Source organism: Hypanus sabinus, chromosome 15 (genome assembly GCF_030144855.1).
Source record: "Hypanus sabinus isolate sHypSab1 chromosome 15, sHypSab1.hap1, whole genome shotgun sequence".
Lineage (NCBI taxonomy): Eukaryota > Metazoa > Chordata > Chondrichthyes > Myliobatiformes > Dasyatidae > Hypanus > Hypanus sabinus.
Genome location: NC_082720.1, coordinates 72,993,500 through 73,018,800, shown reverse-complemented (window position 1 = coordinate 73,018,800; position 25,301 = coordinate 72,993,500). Strand labels below are relative to the sequence as shown.

At 39.4% G+C, this 25,301-nt stretch overlaps 2 long non-coding RNA genes across 2 annotated transcripts in view; one reads left to right on the top strand and one right to left on the bottom strand.

Annotated features, from left to right (window-relative positions):
• The window catches only part of LOC132405192 (uncharacterized), a 501,791-nt gene that overhangs the window by 267,882 nt on the left and 208,608 nt on the right, over window positions 1–25,301 (bottom strand). The gene's annotated exons all lie outside the window — the stretch shown is intronic.
• LOC132405191 (uncharacterized) overlaps window positions 22,972–25,301 on the top strand; it is a 36,586-nt gene continuing 34,256 nt past the window's right edge. The window contains exon 1 of the long non-coding RNA XR_009515785.1: window positions 22,972–23,209. This is a non-coding gene — a long non-coding RNA (uncharacterized LOC132405191). The remainder of the gene's footprint in view (window positions 23,210–25,301) is intronic.

Sequence of the window (25,301 nt, the reverse complement as noted above, 5' to 3'; positions counted from 1 at the left end):
GATGACATGTCCGCAGATCAGATATAGGCATTGTGTGAATTGACATTGTTCAAGCATTTCTATAGTAATTTGTTGCAGAACTGACAAAGAAGATTGTCTGGAAATTGAAACTTGAAGGAATAAACTTATCAGTGTTATACTTAAATGGTTATAATTTGGTTGAGAGTATAAATAAAATAACTCATCTGCTAACATTGAGGGAACATGTGAGCTTTCTCCAGATGCAAATGAGTATGAATGGCTTAAGGCTACCTTGGATATTGTTCAACTTTATAGATTTAGCCATGATTGACTTGACGGCACTTTCTCCTTTAAACGGGATTACCTTAGGCTCAAATCACAGCACAGAAACATCTGGTCCAAGACTGACGGAGTTCAGAGATGCCATTCTTTTGGTGAAATGATAAACCAAGCACAGTTTACTATTTTGGGATAATATCAAATATTCCATGGACACTGATTAAAGCAGTAAAATGGCCAAAATCATTATTTTTAATTGTTAATTGTTCATTGCTGCTTTTGGAAGACTGCTAAGTGCCAAATGTACTACATATGACAATAAGACGTCATGAAAGTATGAACAATGTTATCTTCAAATTTAAGTCTTTGTAAATATGGTGGTGGTCTCATTGATTGATGCAATGCAATCTTAAATCAATAAAACATTTTGCACAGTTTTATATCCAGTATAAAGGGAAAACAACTCATGACTTCAGTTAGATGTTGCAGGGTAGAAGGTTATCTTCACCTGAGAAAATATCTGTTTTGGAGATCTTGTTACCTTTGCTTAGCAGTTTGTGATAAACGTGGCTCAGGTAGGCCATTGTTGGACGGAATCAAATGTGCTCACGTCAAAGATGGAGTCATGGCTGAAGAGGCCTTTGAAGTTCAAAGTTCAAAATACATTTATTATCAAGTTATCCTTCCAATGAGTGTTTCCTGCTTCTCTGTCCTTGACATGAGTAGTTCACAGCTACTCTTGGCTTTCCCTGGAGATGTTTTGCACAGTATTGCAGAAGGAATGCAGTACTTGACTCTCCTATACCCTCCCTGTGTCTATCATCTATTCTTTAACCATAGAGTTTCTGTTGGATCTTTGCTTCAGTCACCTACTGGTTGCTTCATTTGAGAAAATGTGGAGCTTCCACCCAAAAAGCATTATGCACTACAAGTGGCTCCTCAATATCCTGGTCATTCTAATCAAATCTGCCCTGGTTCTTCTTTATAGAGAAGGCACAGATCTGTTCACTGACACCAATTATGGTGGTCAATGAGGCAGCTGATTATCTGTGGACCCTATATGGCTCCAATCAACTGGAAGCTAACAAATTGACTGTGAGATGGGCCATTTTTATCATTAACGTCCCAGACCTGACACAAAATTAGTTTTTGCAGCAGGTATCACAATGAACTGGAAAAATACCGCCAGTGCCATCTCTGCAAAATAAACCCAATGCACCGAAAGGTCAAACAAGGTAATGTCAAGCGCTCTGACAGGCTAATATCTCTAGTATTGAGGCCTTAATCATATAAAAATCAGCTACTTTTGGAAAGTACTTTGGTTTGCATCCCCAGCACCAGATTGTTGGAAAAGAATTTACCAGGCAGGCAAAACATGTGACCAAAGCCTCGCTGAGGAAACGCAACATCTCAATTCTCCCTATAACTATGTGGGTCTCCTCTGGGTGCCTCCAGTTTCCTCACACATTCCAAAAAGACATAAGTGTTAGGATTAGTAAATTGTGGGCATGCTGTGTTAGAGCTGGAAGTAAGGTCACACTCCTGGGCTGCCCCAGCGCATCGCAAATGATGATGCAAACGATGCATTTCACTGTATGTTTCGATATTTCGATGTGCATATGATAAGTAAAGCTTATCTCCTAATCTCACTGATTCCTGAAAAATACCAGCCTACAGCCACTCAGATTGAAGAAGGAGTCTGCATAACTAGTATAAAGAACAGATAATCACATCAACTACCAATCCATCTGGGCCCTTAGCCAACACGTGCCCCATTTGTGCAAGCGTCATGGGCCACACTTAGAGGCAGTGTGGAATGACGACAACCGCAGAGGGGTTGCCTAAGAAGCAGAACAGTAATGCGCACGGTTTAAACTTTGCTTCTTAAATTTGGTTCCATTGACTTCAGTGAGCATTTAGTGCATTCATCAAAGGCTAAATTTCTAAGCCTGTCCCTACACTCATACACCTTGCCAGTCTATCTGGTTTAATTTTACATCTTCCCTTCTTATTTTCATGACACTCTGTGTCTCTTCACAATAGAGCATTATGTCTTAGTAAACAAATATTCTTATCTATGTCTTCAAAAACCTTCGACTGATTTTTATGGCTGAAGTGTTTTCATTTTACCGAAACGTCACAGCACAGGTGGAGACCATTTTGCTCATGTTGAAAATTCTTTAAGTAAAGAGATTATTTCTTTCAATTGTTGCTGCTCATCTTTGATTCTCCTTCGTACAGCAGTGTCAACTATTGTAGCAATAAATTCCATCTTCTTAAAGCACACTATATCCCACCTTTCTTTATTGTGATGATTGTGTTCCCTTAGCTTTTGCCTTGCTATTATTAATTATCCATTTCTAAAAGCAACTTTTCACTATTTGCCATCTCAAAATGGCACCATGGCAGTATAGCAGATAGTGTGATGCTATTATTGCTCGGGCGTCCTGGAGTTTGAGTTCAAATCCTGCAGCCTTCTCGAAGGAGTTCCTGTACACCCTCTACATGGAATGTGTGGGTTTTCTCCAGGTCCTCTGGTTAACTGGTCATTGTAAATTATCCCGTGATTAGGTTAGGGTTAATCGGAGTTGTGGGGTTGCTCGGGTGACGCGGGTCAAAGGGCTGGAAGGGCCTACTTCACATTCTATCTCCAAGTAAATAAATTTATAATCTTGAAAAAGACTCTTCACACTCAATATATATTTTAGATTCCAATCAGACTATGATGTGTCAAGCCTTTATATGATAGGGCTATGTTTCTCCAAGAAATAATTGTGGATTCAAGTCCTACCTGAGACAATTAAGCATAAAATAAAGAGATTTTGCAGAAGCTGGAAACCCAGAGCAATACACACAAAATACTGAAGGAGCTCAGAAGGTCAGGCACCATCTCCAGAGAGGAATAAACAGTTGATGTTTCAGGCTGAGACCATAAAGCGAGACCAAACAGCTACTATGGAGAGGAACACACACACAAGATGCTGGTGGAACATAGCAAGCCACCTAAATGAGCAACTGAACATACCTGACGAATGGTCTCGGCCTGTACTTCTCCCTATAGATGCTGCCTGGCCTGCTGCGTTCCACCAGCATTTTGTGTGTGTTGTTTGAATTTCCAGCATCTGCAGATTTCCTCATGTTTACTATGGAGAGGGTTAGTGCTGCCCTATTACTGTTCATGATCTTTGGAGAAATGTTAAACAGAGGTCACAGTTGCTCACTCAGGTGGGCCTTAAAGGTCCCAAAATATTAATTCAAACAAGAACATATGAATTCCCCTGGCAACACACACAAAATGTTGGAGGAACTCAGCAGGTCAGGCCACATCTATGGAGAAGACTACAGTCAATGTTTTGGGCTGCCTGGCCTGCTGAGCTCCTCCAGCATTTTGTGTGTGTTACTTGGATTTCTAGCATCTGCAGATTTTCTCTAGTTTCCCTAGAATCATTACTAATACTTATTCAACAACCAATATCATTGAAAGATTATCCAGTCACCATCATATCATCATCTATGGACTCTTGCCAAGTAATAATTGGTTGCTATGTTTCCTACAGTAATCTACCTCAACAAAGTAGATAACTTGCTGTTAGACATGATAAGGTAGTCTGAAAAGCAAGTCTAACTTGCTTTCTATATACCTGTCTGCCTTTAGGATAAGATAGAATAAAATCCAGGATTGAGAGGGATATTTTTAAAACAGTTCATCAACAGATACTCAAACCCTGAAATTAAATTTAACAAAAAGGTCAAATGTACTCAATCGGTCAGGCAGCATCTGTGGAGAAAGAAATAAGACTTAATGTTTAACAACACAGAAGATGTTGGAGGAACTCAACAGATCACGCCTGATGACCTGATAAAGGGTCTTGGTCCAAACTGTTGACAGTTTATCTCCCTCCATACATGCTGCCTGATCTGCTGAGTTCTGGATTTCCAGCACCTGGAATATCTCTTGTGTTAATCTTCAGCAAGATGTCCAGTGAGTGACTTGTCCTTCAGAGGTGACAATCTGTAAATTTGAAATGTTGGCAGTGTACTATCTACTGCACCACAGCTACTGTATGTCTCCTTGAATATTCGCATGTGACAGTTGATCAGCAATCACCTTGCCCAGGAGTCTTGAATTCTTTTTTTTATCCTAAATGCTAAATGCTTGTGTAACTCTGTTTCTGGAAATCACACCTAATTACACTTCACTAACTACCTCAGAGTCTTGGTTATTTCTTTGGAGCACAGCAATTATGATAAAAGAAATCCATAATCCATGGACAGCGTGAAGGCAACAATGGCAGAATAAGTGTTGTTTATCCGTGTTTCGTAATAATTACCACCCGATAAAGGCAGAATACTAGGGAAAGGGTGAGGCAGCTCACAGCGCGTGCCAAATTCATTTAGAATTCTCCGCTCCTGTGAGTCCCTGCTCTGTATTCAGATGATAATTAAGTCTTTTCTTGTATTTAGACAAAGCAATCAGAATGGGAAACATACAGGGCTCAAGTAAGATGAGTCAAACACAACACCAACCCAAGCAAGCACGGAATATACTGATAAGCAATGGAAATAATAAAGCCCAGAGACAAGGCAGTGAAGACATTTCAAATAGTTAGTCCTTTAAATGAAAATATCAGAAAGAAGTTGACTTCAAGCAGCTTAATAATGAATTTAATGATGAACTTGGTAATGTGAGGGAAAAGGGTCATGTCAAATATGAATGTAGCTGAATCATCACCAGCAATAGAATAATAAAATGCAGAAATATTAATTTATTCTCATATCGCACCATTACGCTGCTTGTAAATTTCAAGGGAATCTGTTTCATGCTGAAGTAAAGCAGACAGTTCACTCTCTCGGTATAAAGTTTAAACAGAAATAATGGCCAGATGGCTGGACACTTTAAGTGATTGGCTTTATATGTCACATATACTGTACATCGAAACATACGGTGAAATGCGACATTTGCGTCAATTCAAATCAGCAAGGATTGTGCTTCACAGCCTGCAAGCGTTGGCACACTACAGGCACTAACATAGCCTGCACACAATTCACTAACACACACCGCATGTCTTTCAAATGTGGGAGGAAACCGGTGCACCCGGAGGAAACCCACACCATCACGGGGAGAATGTATCGGCAGCAGCGGAAAGTGAGCACTGATCGATGATCACTGGCACTGTAATGTGCTAACACTTACACTACCATGCTGACCTTGGGAAAGGTCCAAAGAAATGACTGGTTGTGAAGTGATTAAGCTGCATAGCAGGGAAACAGCAGTGGCAAAACTCAACCTCATTTCCTTAGAGGCTCTATGATCTTAAAAGACATGGACCAACATCAATTACAATGAATTTCTATTCATCTCTTTTCTTCATTTTCACAATGAATTAATAAGCATTTTTTCCATCTTATTTGTCTTCTTCGACCAAGAGAAATGCAACATAATCAAAGGTACAAACTCACTGCAATCACAATCCTATAACCCCTTTACTTTTTTCTGCACAACATCAGCTGGTTTCCTTTCTTCAGACATTAGGTATGAGCTGTCTTAAAGTCATTGATATCCCACATAGTTGGTTGGCAGTTACCACTGAGAATGACACATACAGTTAAGAATAATTACATGCAGCCACTCAGCTTTGGATGATATTTCACAGTATCTTTGCGTGAACATTAACAGAGTACCATGTTAGAACACAAAGACATTTTAGGTTTACCATTGGGCCGTGCAAAGACCTATATTGAACAGAACTGTCTTCAGGCTCAATCCTTATCAAACTTGTGGCATCTATGGTGGAGCTTTACCTAATCTGTTGTGTACATACATCTACTGATGCTTCTGGACACATCTTCAGTGATGTTCCTGGAATCATCGGGAGTTTCGGGTCTTTCAACATCATACACCCTCCTCCAGGTGACCCAGCCGGAGCTGATCAGACCCCAGCTTGTGTCCAGATAGCTAGCTACACATGACTCCATGGCTTCCCTCTCTTGAGCCACAGCCATCTTGAGGGCCTCTCTGCCACATCGGTGGTACTGTAAATGGCTCTCCTCTTCCTCTCTCCCTCGATGCCCAAATTGCTGAAGGCTCTGGCTAAGGAACGGGCTAGTGACTGCAGAATTTCTTGAAATGAGATTTAAGTTCTTGTTTTATATGGTCTTTATGTGAATTAAGAAGGAGGTAATTTGACTGACTCCATTTAGGTCTACTGTTTCTGCCTGCCTCTGTCCTACTGAATTTGTGCCCACATAACTCAACTCCATTTTGTTCTCCTTGATTCAGTCTCTTCCTTCCTACATCAATGACACCTAACACACTCTCGATCACTTCAATCATGTTCCCTGGCCTTGATCACCTTCAACCTCTCCATCCACTTGCATCATTTTCCCTCACTGGTTTCACCAGCCAGCTTGTACTTCTCCACCCCCACCCCCCACCAAAACCTTCTAAGTTCATCTATTTTACTAAGCAGGCTAAAATGCAACAATTTGCCCAAAACATTGATTATTTATTCCACTCCATAGATGCTGCCTGACTTGCCAAGACTCTTATGTTTATGATGTGAAATTGATTTTATCTAGCTGATTGCAGTGAACAAGGCAATAACTGTTCAAGCCACAAACTGCTGGAGGAACTCAGTGGATCAGGCAGTAGGAGGGGAATCCAGATTAAGGCCTTCATATGGTCCAGATGAAGTGTCTCGATCCAAAACATCAGCTGTTCATTTTCCTGCATAGACGCTGCCTAACTCACAGACTTCCTCCTCTGCTGTTCTAGTTTCTGGCATCTGCAGTTTCTTCTGCCTCCAATAACAATATTGTGCTGCTGTGAAGCCGACAATAACCTTCCACAAGGACCAAATTCCAGAACCTAAAACCAGTTGCGCTTTTCACTTCCACTGGGCAGGAACATCGGATGAAGACTCAAACACACTGCTCACGGACAAATCTGTAACTGATTTCCACCTATTACTGAGTACATGGTTGAGATCTTGCAGCAGGGGAATGGGGTTGGAGAAAAGTCACGGAAACAGCACCACCTTCTGGCAAATTATAAGTTTCTCTGGAGTCAAATGCCGAAATGTTTTAAAAACTATCTGTAGACATGATACGCTGTTTCGGATAAGACAGGGAAAGGATAGTTCTGTGAGTATTGGAGCTTCAGATTGACGTTTGTCCTGTCAAATTATGGCCAAACAGACAAGGCACTGAAGGATACAGCCCTAATGCAGGCAAATGAGATTTGCGTAAATGGGCAAAATGGTTGGCATGGATGTGGTGGGCCAATGAGGACATTTCTGTAACGTGCAACTCTGTGAGACTATCAGCAACAATTTCAAAATATAGGCTGAGCACCCCGTAATTGAAATGGTTTGGGCTGGAAGTTGCTCGTTTTTTTTTCAGCTTTTGGGATAATTGCATCTACATAATGTGATAGCTTTGGGATGGGATCCAAGTCTAAACATGAAATCCATACATTGCTTATACAGCTTATACATACACCCTGCAGGTAGTTTTATATAATATTTTTGTAGTTTTGCTCATGGAACAATAATGTATACATTGAACCATCAGAAAGCTAAGCTGTCACTACCTCGGCCACCCAGGTGGACAGTCTGTATTGTTGCCATCATCAAATGGTATTGCTGAAAGAGCTGTTCAGACTGTCAAGGCAGTGGATATATATGTTGAATGGGGACATACACGCCAGGATCAACCGATTTTAGTCCACTGCTGTTCACTCTGCTGACCCACGACTGTGCTGTAACACACAGCTCAAACCACATCATCAAGTTCGCCGATGACACGACCGTGGTGGGTCTCATCAGCGAGAATGATGTGTCAGCTGACAGAGAGGAGGTGCAGCAGCTAACAGACTGGTGCAGAGCCAATAACCTGTCTCTGAATGTGAACAAAACTAAAGAGATGGTTGTTGACTTCAGGAGGGCCCGGAGCGACTACTCCCCGCTGAATATTGACAGCTCCTTGGTAGAGATCGTTAAGAGCACCAGATTTCTTGGTGTTCACCTGGCGAAGAATCTCACCTGGTCCCTCAACACCAGCTCTGTAGCAAAGAAAATCCAGCAGCGTCTCTACTTTCTGCCAAGGCTGAGGGAAGTCCATCTCTCACCCCCCATCCTCATCACATTCTACAGGGGTTGTATTGAGAGCATCCTGAGCAGCTGCATCACTGCCTGGCTTGGAAATTGCACCATCTCGGATCGCAAGACCCTGCAGCGGATAGTGAGGTCAGCTGAGAAGTTTATCGGGGTCTCTCTTCCTGCCATCATGGACATTTACACTACACGCTGCATCCACAAAGCATAGAGCATTATGAAGGACCCCACACACCCCTCATCCAAACTCTTCTCCCTCCTGCCATCTGGGAAAAGGCAGCGTAGCGTTCGGGCTCTCACGACCAGACTGTGTAACAGTTTCTTCCCCCAAGCTATCAGACTCCTCAATACCCAGAGCCTGGACTGACACCAACTTACTGCCCTCTACTGTGCCAATTGTCTTGTTTATTATTTATTGAAATGCCTGCACTGTTTTGCACACTTTATGCAGTCCTGGGTAGGTCTGTAGTCTAGTGTAGTTTTTTTTCTGTGTTGTTTTTTTACGTAGTTCAGTTTAGTTTTTGTACTGTTTCATACAGCACTATGGTCCTGAAAAACATTGTCTCGTTTTTACTGTGTACTGGACCAACAGTTATGGTAAAAATGACAATAAAAAGTGACTTGACTTGACTTGAGAATCAGAAGGATCTTGGGGTCCGAGTCCATAGGACACTCAAAGCTGCTGTGCAGGTTGACTCTGTGGTTAAGAAGGCATACAGTGTACCAACCTTCATCAATGCAGGATTGAGTTTAGGAGCTGAGAGGTAATGTTGCAGCTATATAGGACCCTAGTCAGACCTCACTTGGAGTACTGTGCTCAGTTCTGGTCGCCTCACTACGGGAAGAATGTGGAAACTATAGAAAGGGTGCAGAGGAGATATACATGGATGTTACCTGGATTGGGGAGCATGCCTTATGAGAATAGGGTGTGTTAACTCGGCCTTTTTTCCTTTGAGCGACGGAGGATAAGAGGCAACCTTATAGAGGTATATAAATGAAGAGAGGCATTGATCATGTGGATAGTCAGAGGCTTTTCCCCAGGGCTGAAATGACTAGCATGGGAGGGCTCAATTTTAAGCTGTTTTGAAGTAGGTACAGAGGAGCTGTCAAGGGTAAGTTTTTTTACGCAGGGAGTGGTGAGTGTGTGGAATGGGCTGCTGGCGACAGTGGTGGACGTGAATATGATAGGGTCTTTTCACAGACTCCTGGACAGGTACATGGAGCTTAGGAAAATAGAGGGCTATGGGTAGCCCTAGGTAATTTCTAAGGTAAGGACATGTTCAGCACAGCTTTGTGGGCTGAAGGGCCTGGGTTGTGCTGTAGGTTTCCTATGTTTCCATGTTTCTATTCCCATCTCTGAATTTATGTGCTACCCATAGGCAGTCTTGGACTTACACTTGTTCATCATGAGTACACACATATGTACTCATGTAGCCATTCAGCATGTTAGATTTGCATCAGGTATAATCTTGGTAAACTCATCAATGAAATTCTCTGTTGCTTCATGATCAGCAGACGCTTTGTCACCGCAAGTCTTAAAAAATTTAATTCAGTGCCTTCTTCTTAAATTTCTACCAACATCCTGCTGAATATTCACAATTACCTCCAATTGTCATTTGTCATGATAGATCTTTGCTTGTTACAGGAACAGCATACTGTTAAGCAGCGTAAGTTCACTCCGATGTTAACAATTCCATTCTTTCAATGCACAATCTAGACCTTTATGCAGAGTTTTTCTATTTTCCATTAACTTCTGTTCTTTACATATGTGGGGTCACTTTTCATAACTGTCTATGATGCACAGAGACATGCACGTTGTCTAGGAACCTTCCCAACGTCTTGTAGAATTTTCCATTTATGGCAACATTTTAGCACGCAAAAAAATTCGGATTTTGGAGCTTTTTAGATTTTGCAATTTAGGACAAGGTGTGATCAACCTGTATTCAATTTCAGGAAAGAAAAAAGTAGTTCTTTTTCTAACTGGACACTCTCTGAAAAGCAGGTATGGCAATCAAAAATATACTTAAATCACACAGAGGTATGAAACTTTGAGGGCTACTTTAAGCTCATGGTTTTAATGCTTAAAGTTGTGGATTTATGACTTACGATGGACTGAGTGAACAGTACAAATTAACACTTCATTGTGGGGCCAAGTGAATGTCTCCATCTCCGTGCCAGCTGAGATTAATCACGTAGGTGTACTTTTGCATCTCAGATAGACTTGAGGCCATAATCTAATCTAGCCCTCCAGAGCAATGGATTGACAGACTGCTGCACCATTTCCAACAGCTTCTTTTTATTCAGATGCAAGATCACTCCCCACAGAGAGCTCCACTTCAGCATAGCGGTTATGGTAACACTGTTGGAGTTCGATTTCAGCATTCTCTGTAAGCAAGTTTCTATAGTCCTTCCTGTGTGCGCATGTGCTTACTCCGGTTTTCCCCCCTCAGTCCAAAGAAGTACCAGTTCATAGGTTAATTAGTCTTTGTAAGTTGTCCTGTAGCTAGGCTAGGGTTAAAGTCAGTGGGTTGCCTGGCGACACAACTCAGTGGGGCACAAGAGCCTATTCCGTGCTGTACGTCTAATTAAAAATAAAAATAAAATAAAAATAATCTCACAGCTGGAAGTTAAGAATCCTGCGGCACGTTTTGAAAGTCAGCTTTATCCCTCAACGTACTTCAAAGCATATGACTGTTCACTTACTGAACCACCATTTCTCAGATTTTGCTATGCAGAAACTGGATGCCAAATATCCATACATAAATGACTGCCTATGCTTCACAAAGTACAGTATGTAATGGCCTAGAAAGAATCTTGTGGCGTTCAGAGGCAGCGAACAATTATTTATAAATAAGTGTTTTTTCTCTAGCTAGTGGTGGTGGTGGAGATGCTGCCTCACAGCCACAGTGACTAGGATTTTATCATGGAGTTACCATTACTGCAGGGCTTATGTGTGTCCAGATCACAGAGAGCAGGCAGGAAAAATCATTATGGATACTACCCACCCTACAAACTGCCGTTTCCAAAAGCTCCCTTCTGTAAAGCACTACGGCACTACGAAAACAAAAACTTCAAGCAATCTTCAATGTTTCTTCCTCCAAGCAATTAATCTGGTTAACCACCCTAAGGTAATTCCCCAGCCTCACCCCAACCCCCGCATTACCCAGCACAGTACTGCACTGTAAACACTTCAAACTGCTTTTGATAATGCTGTTTACATTACAAATACATGTGGTATTTATTCCATATCCATACTTTAACCTCTAACTTTTTGTTATACAATTACTTATACTTCATGATTGTTGAATGGTGTTGTTCTCTGTTCCATGTCATACCCTGACCAACACACCACAACAAATTCCTAATACAAGTGAATGTACTTGGCAAATAAAGTTCTTCCTTGATCACAGCCCCTGCTGTCCATGTGGAGTCAGCATATTCTCCCTGTGACTTCCATGGGCTTCCTCGAGGTGTTTCAGTTTTCTTCCACATCACCAAAAATTATGTGCTGATAGGTTATTTGGCCACTGTAAATTACTGTTGTGTGTGTGTGATGGACAGATTCTGAGAGGAATTGATGAGCACGGGTGGAGAATAAACTGGGGTAGGTCGGATTAGTGTACCATACACAAAATGCTGGAGAAACTCAGCAGGTCAAGCAGCATCAACAGACAGAACATTAGAACTCAAAATGTTGTCTGTTCATTTCCCTTCAACTTGCCTGTTAGCATTTTGTGTGTGTTGCTCTAGGTTTCCAAAATCTGCAGAATCACCCGTGCCATGTGTGGTGTGGACTCGTTGGGCCACAAGGCCTGATTCCATGCTATAGCTCTCTGTGAATTTAAGTTCACATTCAATAAAAGCACAGAACTGAGTTAAGTTAATCATCTGTGGTGAAATTTTTGGAGTCATTCATACAGAATAGAAACAGGCCATTTAGCCCAACTGGTCAATGCTGACCAAGATGCCCATGCAAGCTGCTTTGATTTGACATATAAACATACAAACATTTCCTATCCATGTACATGTCCAACTATCTTATTATACCTTCTTCAACTACAAACGTTTGTACTTCTATTGGCTTTTTATGTACAACCCTCTGTGTAAAACAAAATCTCCTCAAGTTCTTATTAAATTTCTGCTTTTTCACTTAGAGCTATGGCTGTTCTTGATTCCCCCAAACCCGGTTAAAAGACTGAAGATATTCAGTATATTATGCAACGCATTATTTTATACACCCCTCTAAGATCACCTTTCAGCCTTTTGCACTCCAGGGTAAAAAGTTCAGCTTGTTCATGCTTTTCTGATAATTCAGTACCCCAAATCTAGGCAAGCTCCTTGAGATTCTTTGGAGGGGACTCCTCAACTGAATCAACATGAGCAAATTCACACCAATATTGGGAGGCTCTTCATTCACTGTATGTTAGGCATTCTTTTTAAGTTGGTTTCTTCTATTCCCCATATAACTTCATAAGTACCTATACCTAATAAAATGGCAACTGAAATGGTCTTCTGCTATTGTAGCCCATCCACTTCAATATTCAATGGTTTGTGCATTCAGATATGCTGTTCTGCACACCACACATGGTTATTTGAATTACTGTTGCCTTTCTATCAGCATGAATGGTCTGGCTGTTCTCACCTGACCTCTCTCAATAACAAGGCATTTTCACCCACAGAATTCCTGCTCACTGGGGGTGTACTGTTGTTTTTTTACACCATTCTCTGGAGGCTACTGTGTGTGAAAATCCCAGGGGTTCAGCAGTCTTAGAGATACTCAAACTAACCCATCTGACACCAACAATCATTCCACAGTCAAAATCACTTACATCACATTCCTTCCCTATTCGATGTTTGGCCTGGACAACAACTGAACTTCTTGTCCATGTCTGCATGCTTTTATGCATTGACTCGCTGCCACATGATTGGCTGAGATATTTGTATTAACAAGCAGGTGTACAGGTGGAGCTAATAAAGTGGCCACTGAGGATATAACTGCAGTAAAAACAATAATACTGCAAATACTGAGCATGTGTGCAAAGCACAACAGAGCTAACATGAATCCGATTCTTCATTCCTCTCTACATTCACTGGTACCTGGCGTCTGACCCACTGAACATTTCCAAAACTTTAACCTTTACTTTGGATTCCAGCAGCTAGTACTTTGCTTTTGTATTCCTAAATACATTCTTGTTTTCCCCTTTTGTTGATGATGGATGGTCCAAATCCACAATCGGATTTTGACTTTGACAAACAAAGGACCACAATCCTTCACATTTTATGCTAACATTGCAGGCATTGAATTGCAAATACTATATTAAGTGTTGGAACCAGTGTCTCCACATCTGGCTGGAACTCTGCTTGATGGGGTGTCTGCTAATACTTCAGTCTGCCTGCAGTGATCAATTAAAGAAAGATTTGCAGGTAATTGCTGTTAAATGTGCTGATTGAAATCCCACAACCCAGGAGGGAGAACTGGACAATTAGTATCTATTCTAATATCATTACTGCCCTAAAGGCACAGAACAAGTACAGGGCAGGTTGGAAATGTATTAAGAAAATGAAATAACCTCAAATTATATTTTAGATTTGTAGATTGCAAATCATTATAAGAGCTTCTTATAGAAAGGACTAACATAGAAATCACAGCGGGTAGATCTGTTAAAAACAGCCTAATTAATCATCCATTTACAGTTACGAGTATCAGTCACATAAATTTGCATGTTAATTTTGCTTTTGTTTTATTAATTTAAATCTCCTAAGATCAGTGTTTATTATCTATAAATCACGCTGTCACTCCAGATTAATTGAGACTGACATCTCCTCACACAGAAAGAGAGGGAAAGTGTGAATGTCACCAGCAGCAGCTTTAATTTCCTTTTGATGGAACTGGAGTATTGCTGGCAGGTTTTCTTCCTAGTGATCACAGGGTGGCCTCATCATAGCTCTGCTCTTACATTTGTATAAATGCTGATGACACTGAAAGCAGGTGAAAACTCTCATTGGCTAGTGACAAGGAAAAAGCAAACTAAATTTCCTTCATGTCAATGTTTTGCTGATATATACTGGATAATTAATATCACGTGTTTGAATGCCAGGTTAAATGAATGACCTGATATCAGACAGGAAAGCAGTGTACTCTCACATTGAGACCACTTTTAGGTTGGAGGAGCAACACTTCATATTGTCTGGGTAGACTCCAACTGATGGAATGAACAGCAATTTCAATAACTTCTGCTCAGCTCTACCCCTTCCCACTTCTTCCATTCCCCATTCTGGCTCCCTTCCTATCTCTTCTCTTCTCCTCCCCTGCCTATCACCTCCCTGGCCTCCTTCTCTTTCCCCCATGGATTTCTTCTTCTTCAGCCCTTTATTTTTTCCCCTATCACTGCCCAGCTTCTTACTTCAACTTCTACCTACCATTCCCCTCCCTTGGTTTCACCAATCACCTTCTAGGCTTTGCACCTTCCCCTCCCCCCCACTTTCCTATTCTGGCTTCTTCCCCCTTCTTTTCCAGTCCTGACAAATGGTCTTGTACCAAAACATCAACTCTTTAGATGCTGCCTGACCTGCTGAGTTTCCCAGCATGTTGTATGTGTTACTCTGCAAGGCAACTTTGCAAATAAAGGAATGTTTTGCACTTCGCAATTGCAAAACTGTCTGACTTCATTATCCTGACAGCATCAAAAGCTCTCGCTTTTCTGAGACAAGGATCTGGTCATGGAGAGTGTATACATGAATGTAAACATGCCCGCTCTCAATGTGCAGTGAAACCCCACTTGAAAATGTGTGTGTCAATGTCAGGAGAGGGCAGTAACAGGTCAGCTTTCCATCTCACCTGCCAGCAATGTTGGTGAGATTACTAATAATGATCAATATCTCGTTTCAGTTTCACACACAATTAATGAAGAGAAGGAAGCTAATGCAGTATTGCTAATGAGTACAAGGCTGTATCCGAGCATGACTGAGCATCCTAGCACAGAAACTCAAATGTAATGAAATACTAAAATCATTTGGGAGGCTGAAACTGTTTCTTGCAACAATAGAGTACAACCCAATTTTCAGTGAACTCCACCCAAATTATTTAATCTCAACACACTCAAAATGCTGGAGGGACTCAGCAGGCTAGGCAGCATTTATGGAAAAAAGTACTGTCAACGTTTTGGGTCAAGACCCTTCCTCAGGACTTATGAGGAGTCTCGGCCTGAAAAATCGACTATACAGTACTCTTTTCAATAGATGCTGCCTGAATTGCTGAGTTCCTCCAGCATTTTGTGCATGTTGCTTGGATTCCCTGCATCAACAGATTTTCTCTTCTTTGTTATTTAGTCTTTGAAGGCTTACAAATGTTTTCATTTCATTTTATCAGAATTTGCATGATAGCCTGGTCTCCCAATCATTCAGCTTAGCTTTTTTTTGTTGTAGCCCGCCAGTTGTTTTTTATCCTTCAATCCACAACACGGTTCCTAACCAGATTAAAATTTGAACAGGATCTAGAAATAAAGTAGAATATTACAGAAATCATAAATTGCATTATCATGGATTAGACAAGTAAAAAGATAAGTATGACACTTTGAAAAAAAAAGCTTCTGTTTCTGTTCTTTAAGGATTTCTCAGATTTTCATATGCAAAACATTTAACAAGTACACCAGCTTTCTATAGATATATGTATATGGGATTTATTCAAAGTTCAGCAATGCTCCATAAGAAAATGTAACTAACACAAAATGCTGGGGAACTCAGCAGGTCAAACAGCATCTGTGGAAAAGAGCAAATAGTCAATGTTTTGGGCCAATACCTTTCTTCTGGTTTTCTTCACTTTTGTGTGTATTGCTTTGAATTTTCAGCATCTGCAGACTTCTTGTGACCATAAGATAATATTATTCAGAGAGTGGGAGAACATCACCATTGAATAGATGCTTGGAACTTCAGTTTGACACTTCATCCAAACTCAGCTCTATGTAGCAACGTACAAAATGCTGGAGGAACTCAGCAGGTCAGTCAGCATCTCTGAAGGGATTGGGCAATCAATGTTTCAGGTTGAGAGCCTTTATCAAGACCTTATCAGTAATCCTGTTGAAGGGTTACAATTCGAAACTTTGACAATCCATTTTTCTCCATAGATGCTGCCTTACGTGCCTGACTGAGTTTCTACAACTTTTTGTGTGTTGTTCCAGATTTCTAGCATCTCTAGAACGATCAAATCATAGAACATTACAGCACAGAAACAAGCCTTTTGGCCCTTCTTAACTGTGCTGAACCATTTTTCTGCCTAGTCCCACTGTCCTGCACCTGGATCATATCCCTCCATACACCTCTCATCCATGTACCTGTCCAAGATTTTCCTAAATGTTAAAAGTGAGCCCGTTTTACCACTTCATCTGGCAGCTCATTCCACATTCCAACCACTCTCTGTGTGAAGAAGCCCCCCGCCCCATGTTCCCTTTAAACTTTTCTCCCTTCACCCTTAACCCATGTCCTTTGGATATTTTTCTCCCCTAGCCTCAGCGGAAAAAGCCTGCTTGCATTAACTCTATCTCTACCCATCATAATTTTATATACCTCTATTAAATCTCCCTCATTCATCTACACTCCAGGGAATAAAGTCCTAACCTATTCAACCTTTCTTTGTAACTCAGTTTCTCAAGTCCCAGCAACATCCTTGTAAACCTTCTCTGCACTCTTTCAACCTTATTACTGTAATATCCTTCCTGTAATTTGGTGACCAAAACTGCACACAATACTCCAAATTTGGCCTCACCAATGCCTTACACAACCTCACCATAACATTCCAACTCTTATACTCAATACCTTGATTTATTAAGGCCAATGTACCAAAAGCTCTCTTTACAACCCTACCTGCCTGTGATGCCACTTTTCGGGAATTTTGTATCTTTATTCCTAGATCCCTCTGTTCTACTGCACTCCTCAGTGCCCTACCATTTACCTTGTATGTTCTACCTTGGTTTGTCCTTCCAAAGTGCAATACCTCACACTTGTCTGTATTAAACCCCATCTGCCATTTTTTCAGCCCATTTTTCCAGCTGGTCCAAATCCCTCTGCAAGTGTAAAAAGCATTTCTCACTGTCCACTACACCTCCAGTCTTTGTATCATCAGCAAATTTGCTGATCCAATTTATCATGTTATCATCCAGATCATTGATATAGATGACAAATAACAATGGACCCAGCACTGATCCCTGTAGCACACCACTAGTCACAGACCTCCACTCAGAGAAGCAATCCTCCACTACCACTCTCTGGCTTCTCCCATCGAGCCAATGTCTAATCCAATTTACTACTTCACCATGTATACCTAGCGACTGAACCTTCTTAACTAACTTCCCATGTGGGACCTTGTCAAAGGCCTTACTGAAGTCCATGTACACAACATCCACTGTCTTCCCTTCATCCACTTTCTTGGTAACCTCCTCAAAAAACTCTAATAGATTTGTTAAACATGACCTACCACACACAAGGCCATGTTGACTCTCCCTAATAAGTCCCTGTCTATCCAAATACTTGTAGATCCTATCTCTTAGTACTCCTTCCAATAATTTACCTACTACTGATGTCAAACTTACCGGCCTATAATTTCCTGGATTACTTTTAGAACCTTTTTTAAACAACGGAACAACATGAGCTATCCTCCAATCCTCCGGCACCTCCCCCATAGAGACCGACATTTTAAATATGTCTGCCAGGGCCCCTGCAATTTCAACACTAGTCTCCTTCAAGGTCCAAGGGAATATTCTGTCAGGTCCTGGGGATTTAGCTACTCTGACTTGCCTTAAGATAGCAAGTACCTCCTCCTCTTCAATCTGTATAGGTTCCATGACCTCACTACTTGTTTGCCTTATTTCCATTGATTCCATGCCAGTTTCTTAGTAAATGCAGACACAAAAAAAAAACATTTAAGATCTCTCCCATTCCTTTTGGTTCAATATATAGCCGACCACTTTGATCTTCAAGAAGATCAATTTTATCTTTTACTATCCTTTTGCTCTTAATATACCTGTAGAAGCTCTTTGGATTATCCTTCACCTTGACTGTCAAAGCTACCTCTTTTCTTCTTTTAGCCCTCCTGATTTCTTTCTTAAGTTTTTTTGCATACTTATACTCCTCAAGTACCTTATTTGCTCCCTGTTTCCTATACATGTCATATTTCTCTCTCTTCTTCTTTATTAGAGTTCCAATATTCCTTGAAAACCAAGATTCCTTATTCTTATTCACTTTGCCTTTAATCCTGACAGGAACATACAAACTCTGCACTCTCAAAATTTCTCCTTTGAAGGCCTCCCACCTACCAATCACATCCTTGCCAGAGAACAACCTGTCCCATTCCACATTTTTTAGATCATTTCTTCAAATTTGGGCTTTTTCTCAACCTGAGGACCAGATCTATCTTTATCCACAATCAAGTTGAAACTAATGGTGTTATGATCACAGGAACCACCGTCACCTTCCTAACTCGTTTCCTAATAGGAGATCTAATATTGCATCTTCTCTAGTTGGTACCTCTATATATTGATTTAGAAAACTTTCCTGAACACAGTTTACAAACTCTAACCCGTCTAGACCTTTAACAGTATGGGAGTCCCAATCAATAAGTGGAAAATTAAAATCCCCTACTATCACAACTTTATGTTTCCTGCAGTTGTCTGCTATCTCTCTGCAGATTTGCTCCTCCAATTCTCGCTGAAAATTGGGTGGTCTATAATACAATCCTATTAACGTGGTCATACCTTTCCTGTTTCTCAGTTCCACCCATATGGCCTCGGTAGACAAGCCCTCTAATCTGTTCTGCCTGAGCACTGCTGTAACATTTTGACTGACTAGCAATACCACCCCCTCACCCCCCGCCCTTCATTTCCCTGCCTTTATCATGTCTGAAATATCGGAACCCTGGAACATTAAGCTGCCAGTCCTGCCTCTCCTGTAGCCAAGTTTGACATATGACTATAATGTCGTAATTGCATGTGTTAATCCATGCCCTCAGCTCGTCTGCCTTTCCCAAAATACTCCTCACATTGAAATAGACACACCTCAGAAGATTATCACCACCACACACAGCCCTTCTATTTGTGAATTTGCATGAACTTTTAACATCATTTATTTTCAACCCCGCTCTACGAAGTGCTCCGGCACTCTGGTTCCCGTCCCCCTGCAAATCTAGTTTAAACCCTCCCCAACAACACTAACAAACCTCCCTGCAAGGTTATTGGACCCCCTGTAGTTCAGGTGTAACCCTTGTACAGGTCCCAACTGCCCCAGAAGAGGTCCCAATGATCCTGAAATCTGAAACCCTGCCCCCTACACCAGTTCCTCAGCCACGTGTTCATCCGCCAGAGCATCCTACTCTTACCCTCACTGACACGTGACACAGGTAGCAATCCTGAGATTACCACCCTCGAGATCCTGCTTTTTAACTTCCTACTAACTCACTATACTCACTCTTCAGGATTTCCTCACTCTTTCTTCGTACATCATTGATATCGATGTGTACCATGACATCTGGCTAATCACCCTCCAACTTCAGAATGCTGTGCACGTGATCAGAGACGTCCCGGACCCTGGCACCCGGGAGGCAGCAAGCCATCTGGGAGTCTCTAGTATCTTGTGTCTCTGTAACATGTAACTTTGTCACGTTAAATGCATCAGCTTGAAATAGGTGTTAAAATTCTAGATCTTAAAACCACACGTTCTCACTCTTGCCTTCAAGACAAAGACAAACTGAGTTTCATATGGAATGAACGAATGCAAGACTGAATGAAATTAATTTATTTCGGTCAGTATAAACATAACAAAAGCATCACTTACAATGATGATTCCATAACGATGATTTCATTGGACAAAATTACAACGAAAAACATAGATATTCTTTAAAACAGAACGAAACGATGTAGGCTGAAGCTACAGCTTATTACACCTACCCCTCATACTTATACAGCAACATATACAACAATCAATCGTCACATCAAAAACAAAAAAACATCATAATCTTTTAACACAAAATCTAATTCCAAATGTCATTTATTTGCATTACTCCCATTTATTTTAAATCATGTATTTTATATCTGTTCATTAAATAATTTTTAATTTTTTTTAAACGTTAAGTGTAGTGCATGTTTTTAAATTCTTACTACAACTGTTCCATAGGTACATCCCTCTGACTGAAATACTATGATTTTTTACATTTGTTCTTATCCTTTGTTTTTGAAATATACATGTTCCTCTCAAATCATGTTGGCTTTCTCTCATTTTAAACAATCTTTGGATACTTTGTGGTAACTTTATACATCATTTGTATTATTTAAAATCTACAAAATCTCTGAATTTTAAAGTGTTTAGTTGAATAAATAGTGGATTGGTTGACTCATAATAACTTGTCTTATTTACAATTCATATAACTTTCTTCTGGAGTAGAAAAATTGAATTTGTATTCATTTTGCATGTATTTCCCATACCTCTACACAGTAAGTCATGTATGGGACTACATATACTGTTCACATAAGTGAACAGTATAATGTATACAAAGATTCTTGATTTAAGAAATCTTGATCTTTGTACAGTATTGTAATAGATTTTGACATTTTTGCTTTGACATAATTTATTTGTGGCTTCCAGCTTAATTTACTATCTATAATCACTCCTAAAATTTTTGCTTCAGATACTTTATCAATTTCAACATCATTTATGCTAACTTTGCCATAAGAGTTTGTACATGGTTTCCAAACATTATGAATTTAGTTTTACTTAGATTCAGTGATAATTTGTTAGTATCAAACCATTACTTTATAATTTTTAGTTCTTTCTCCACTATGTCCAAAAGTTGTTTCAGATGTTCCCCACTACTAAATATAGTTGTATCATCAGCAAATAATGTCTGAGAGACCATATGTATATTGTTTATATACAAAATGAAATGAACAGCAATGGACCAAGCACTGAACCTTGTGGAGTCCCACAAGTTACCCTCAAAGGTTTTGAATTTGAGTTGTTTATCTGTACATACTGATACTGATACCAAATAACTACTTAACCAGTCATGTGCCACCCCTCTAATACCATATCTTTATAATTTTGTTAATGGTTTATGGTCAATGGTGTCAAATGCTTTTTTTCGATCAAGGAATATTCCCACTGTATATTCATTTCTTTCTACAGTGTTTGATATTTCTTCTACAAAATCTGTTAATGCTATTGTAGTGGTTCTGTTTTTTTTTTCTGAAACCATATTGCTGTTCACAGAGTATATTATGTTTTGTTATAAAATCATTTAACCTTCTTACTAATATTCTTCCAATATTTTGGAAAACTATGAGAACAAAGAAACTGGTCTATAATTTGAAAATACATGTTTATCCCCAGCTTTGTATATTGGAATGACCTTGGCTTTATTGGGATATTTTCCAGCAATCAAAGACTGATTACAAATATGAGTCAGTGGTTTCACAACAGTCAATGATGTTTTTAATTAAATACTTATCATCTCCATTCCAATCTGTTGATTTCTTACTCTTTGATTTATATACTATATCTGTTATTTATTTTTCCTCAGTTGCTCTAATAAGCATAGTGTAAGTGTTTATATTGATAATATTACTGTTATTGATAACATTTTATAATATTATCATATTATAATATATATTGCAATATGCCATGTTATAATATAATAATAATAATTATTAATAATAATATTATTGTCATTACTATTGTTACTCCATCTTTATTGCTGTGTTCAGTAATTGATTTAACTAATTTATTTCCCACATTAACAAAGAAATCATTAAGCCTATCTGCAAACAAATTACTATCCTTTATTACCATATCATTGTTTGAATTAAAGTAATATTGGTAAATTGTTTTCATTTATCCTTTTTAATGATTTCATTTAAAACTGTCCAAGTATTTTTAATGTTATTTATATTATTCTCCAATAATTTACTACAATAACTCCTTTTATTAGATCTTATAATACTTGTCAACTTATTTTTTATGTATCTTGTATTTAATTTCAGCTTCTTTTAGTCTATGTTTTAAGAATTTCTTACATAATACATTTTTCTTTTTACAAGTATTTAATTTGTATTCCCTTTGATGGCGTTTTGACGAGAGCTCGCACTTGTGTGAAAGCGCTTATTTCAAATTCAGTTTCTGAGGTTTGTCTAGTGTTTGATTTTATTTGTTACTGCATAAAAATTGCCACTAAAGAAGATACATTTGAATGTCGATGAGATGGAGGAGATAAAGAAGTCCCTTAACTTCTTGTCGGAAGAGATCAATAAAGTGGCAAAACAGCAAACAAAACTGCTTGAGCTAATGGAGGAAGTTCATGAACTAAAAACTAATTCCGGAGAAGGACAAGAAAATGTTAGATTTAGAACGACGAGTGGATGAACTGGAACAATGGACAATGTGATTGTAAGTGGACTTGATACCAGACACCGCTCATATGCGAGGGTTACAGCCGGAGGCAGAGAGTAAGAGAACGCTCCACCAGGCGAATTACACTTCCTGGAGCAACAGGTGCTTCAGTTCTTTGGAGCTAACAATATTAGCATAGAAAGCAGTGCTATTTCGGCTTGCCATGCATTTCCAAGGAAGGACAGCAAGACAAAACCGGCTATTATATCCCGGCTTGTAAACAGGAAATTTAACACCGATTTACTGCGGCAGGCCAGAATACTGAAGGGAAATGAAGTGTACCAGAACGAACGCCTAACAAAGAAGAACGCATTTGCCAGCAGGCCCGGACCCTCAGAAAACAAAACAAAATACAAGCGACCTGGACGAGGAACTGTAGAGTGTGGATTAAGCTGAACGGAACACTGGAGAAAGCTGAAGTCATCATGGTAAGAGAACTCTCTGACTTGGACAAATACAGCTGAATTGGAAGTATAGAGCTGGAGAATCTCTATTTTCAAACATTTGATTACAGAGAACATAGATTCTATAATACTAAAAATGACATTGATCTGGACAATCATTTTTATTACAGCATGTATCAACAGTGCAATTACTACACTGAAGAACAGTTCAAAAGAAGTATGGAACTATATCAATAATACATTTTAATATTAGAAGCCTCCATATGAATCTTTTAAAAATCAAGGATTGTTTGAATTTATATCATAAGGACTTTGGTGTAATAAAGTCACCTGCCTGTTTCTGAGACTTGGCTAAATGAAGAGCAAATTACCATAGTTGAGATCGAAGGATATGATTTATTTTTTCATTAATAGGCTTAATAAAAGGGGAGGGGGTTGCACTATATATCAAATCATCTTAAAAAGAGTGAAATCATTGCAAGTATGTTTTTTGCTTTCGACAATATTATGGAATGTGTAACTGCAGAAATTAAAGTTGCAAGCTCAAACAATATAAGCTGTATATATAGAACCCCAGGATCCAACATAGATACGTTTAAAGGTAAGTTGGCTGGGTTATATGATAACATTAACAATAAGAAGGTGGTTTTTGTCTGTGGGCTTTTAATATTGACTTGTTAAATCCTCATGGACATACATAAATAACAAATTTTATCAATACAATGTTTTGCTTGAGTTTATATCCTTCAATCACACAACCTAGCAAGATAACTGCAAATACTGCTACACTTATTGATAACATATTTACAAATGTTACTGATGGGAAAATAACAGGAAGTTTACTCATAAATTATGATAGTGATCACCTGCCTGTTTTTGTAGCTTTTGAGTACTGCATCATGATTAATAATGAAATTAAAACTAGGTTAATTCTACACATAACAGAAGGTACCATTAAATATCTTAGGGAGGAGTTAATTAAACAAGATTGGCGTACAGTCAAAGCAGATGAAGCCTATGAAGCATTTGTTTCTGTAATAACTGATTTGTATGATAAAGATTGCTCACTAGTTAAAAAAGTTGACAAAGAGAAGTATGTTGAAGTTTCATATGGAGAATTGAAAACTAATCATACCCACATCAGTACAGCTCACTTGTTGTAAATTCTAATTCTAGCCGTATTAAGGGAAATAAAAAAATCTATGCATTCATGGAAAGTGCCAACACTTCCTTTAAAGCAAACTTTGTTTCAGTACTATATTCTATGATTGGTAAGACTGTATAGCTATGGCTGAGCATTTATTGATTTAACCTTGGTGTATGCCATTTGATAATCCATTTAATATATTTCAATATCTTTCTAACTACATTAGCCATCTATGTCTTGAAATTGTTGCCATTTGAGTTATTCTTTAAAATAGGTTGTTTTGAAACCTGCTGTACAATGTATTAAAAATAAATTGAAAGCAGAAACAAAAAGTAATACCTTTTGTACTCACATCTCGCATAATATGGACAGAATGAATTGAAAGACAAAGTCAGAGAGCAGATTAACTATGGATTTAGTCATTCTTACTCTGACCTTCAGGCCAATACTTGCTAGTTTTATATATATTCTGTTTACAAGGAAGGGTTGCACGTGCAATCACTGCCAGTCGGTTTTAAACCATTATGAGGGCAGGTTTTCAGAACATGCCAGGGGTTACTAACGAAGCTTAGGAACAAGTTGTTTCTCAGAGTTTAGCAGCTAATCTGGTGGATGGCTCTGAAGTAACGGCAGTTTCAAACTATGTCTCGGAGATATGCGTTAATGTGAAAAATGAAGGCAACAGATAGTTAATGCAGGGCAACACAATAAGAGGCAAAAGGTGTAACACCTAGGTATTCAGTAAACCCAGAAGTTTCTGCAGGTGCTGGAAATCCAGAGTAGCTACTAAGATGCTCAGCAGGAGGAGCTCAGAGGGTCAGGCAGCATCTATGGAAAGGAATACTACAATGACATTCCAGGCTATGACCCTTCATCAGGACTAGAATGGAAGGGAAGAAGCTAGAATAAGAAGATGGCAGGAGAAGGAGTACAAGCTGATAGGTGATAGATGGAGCCAGTGAGTGGGAA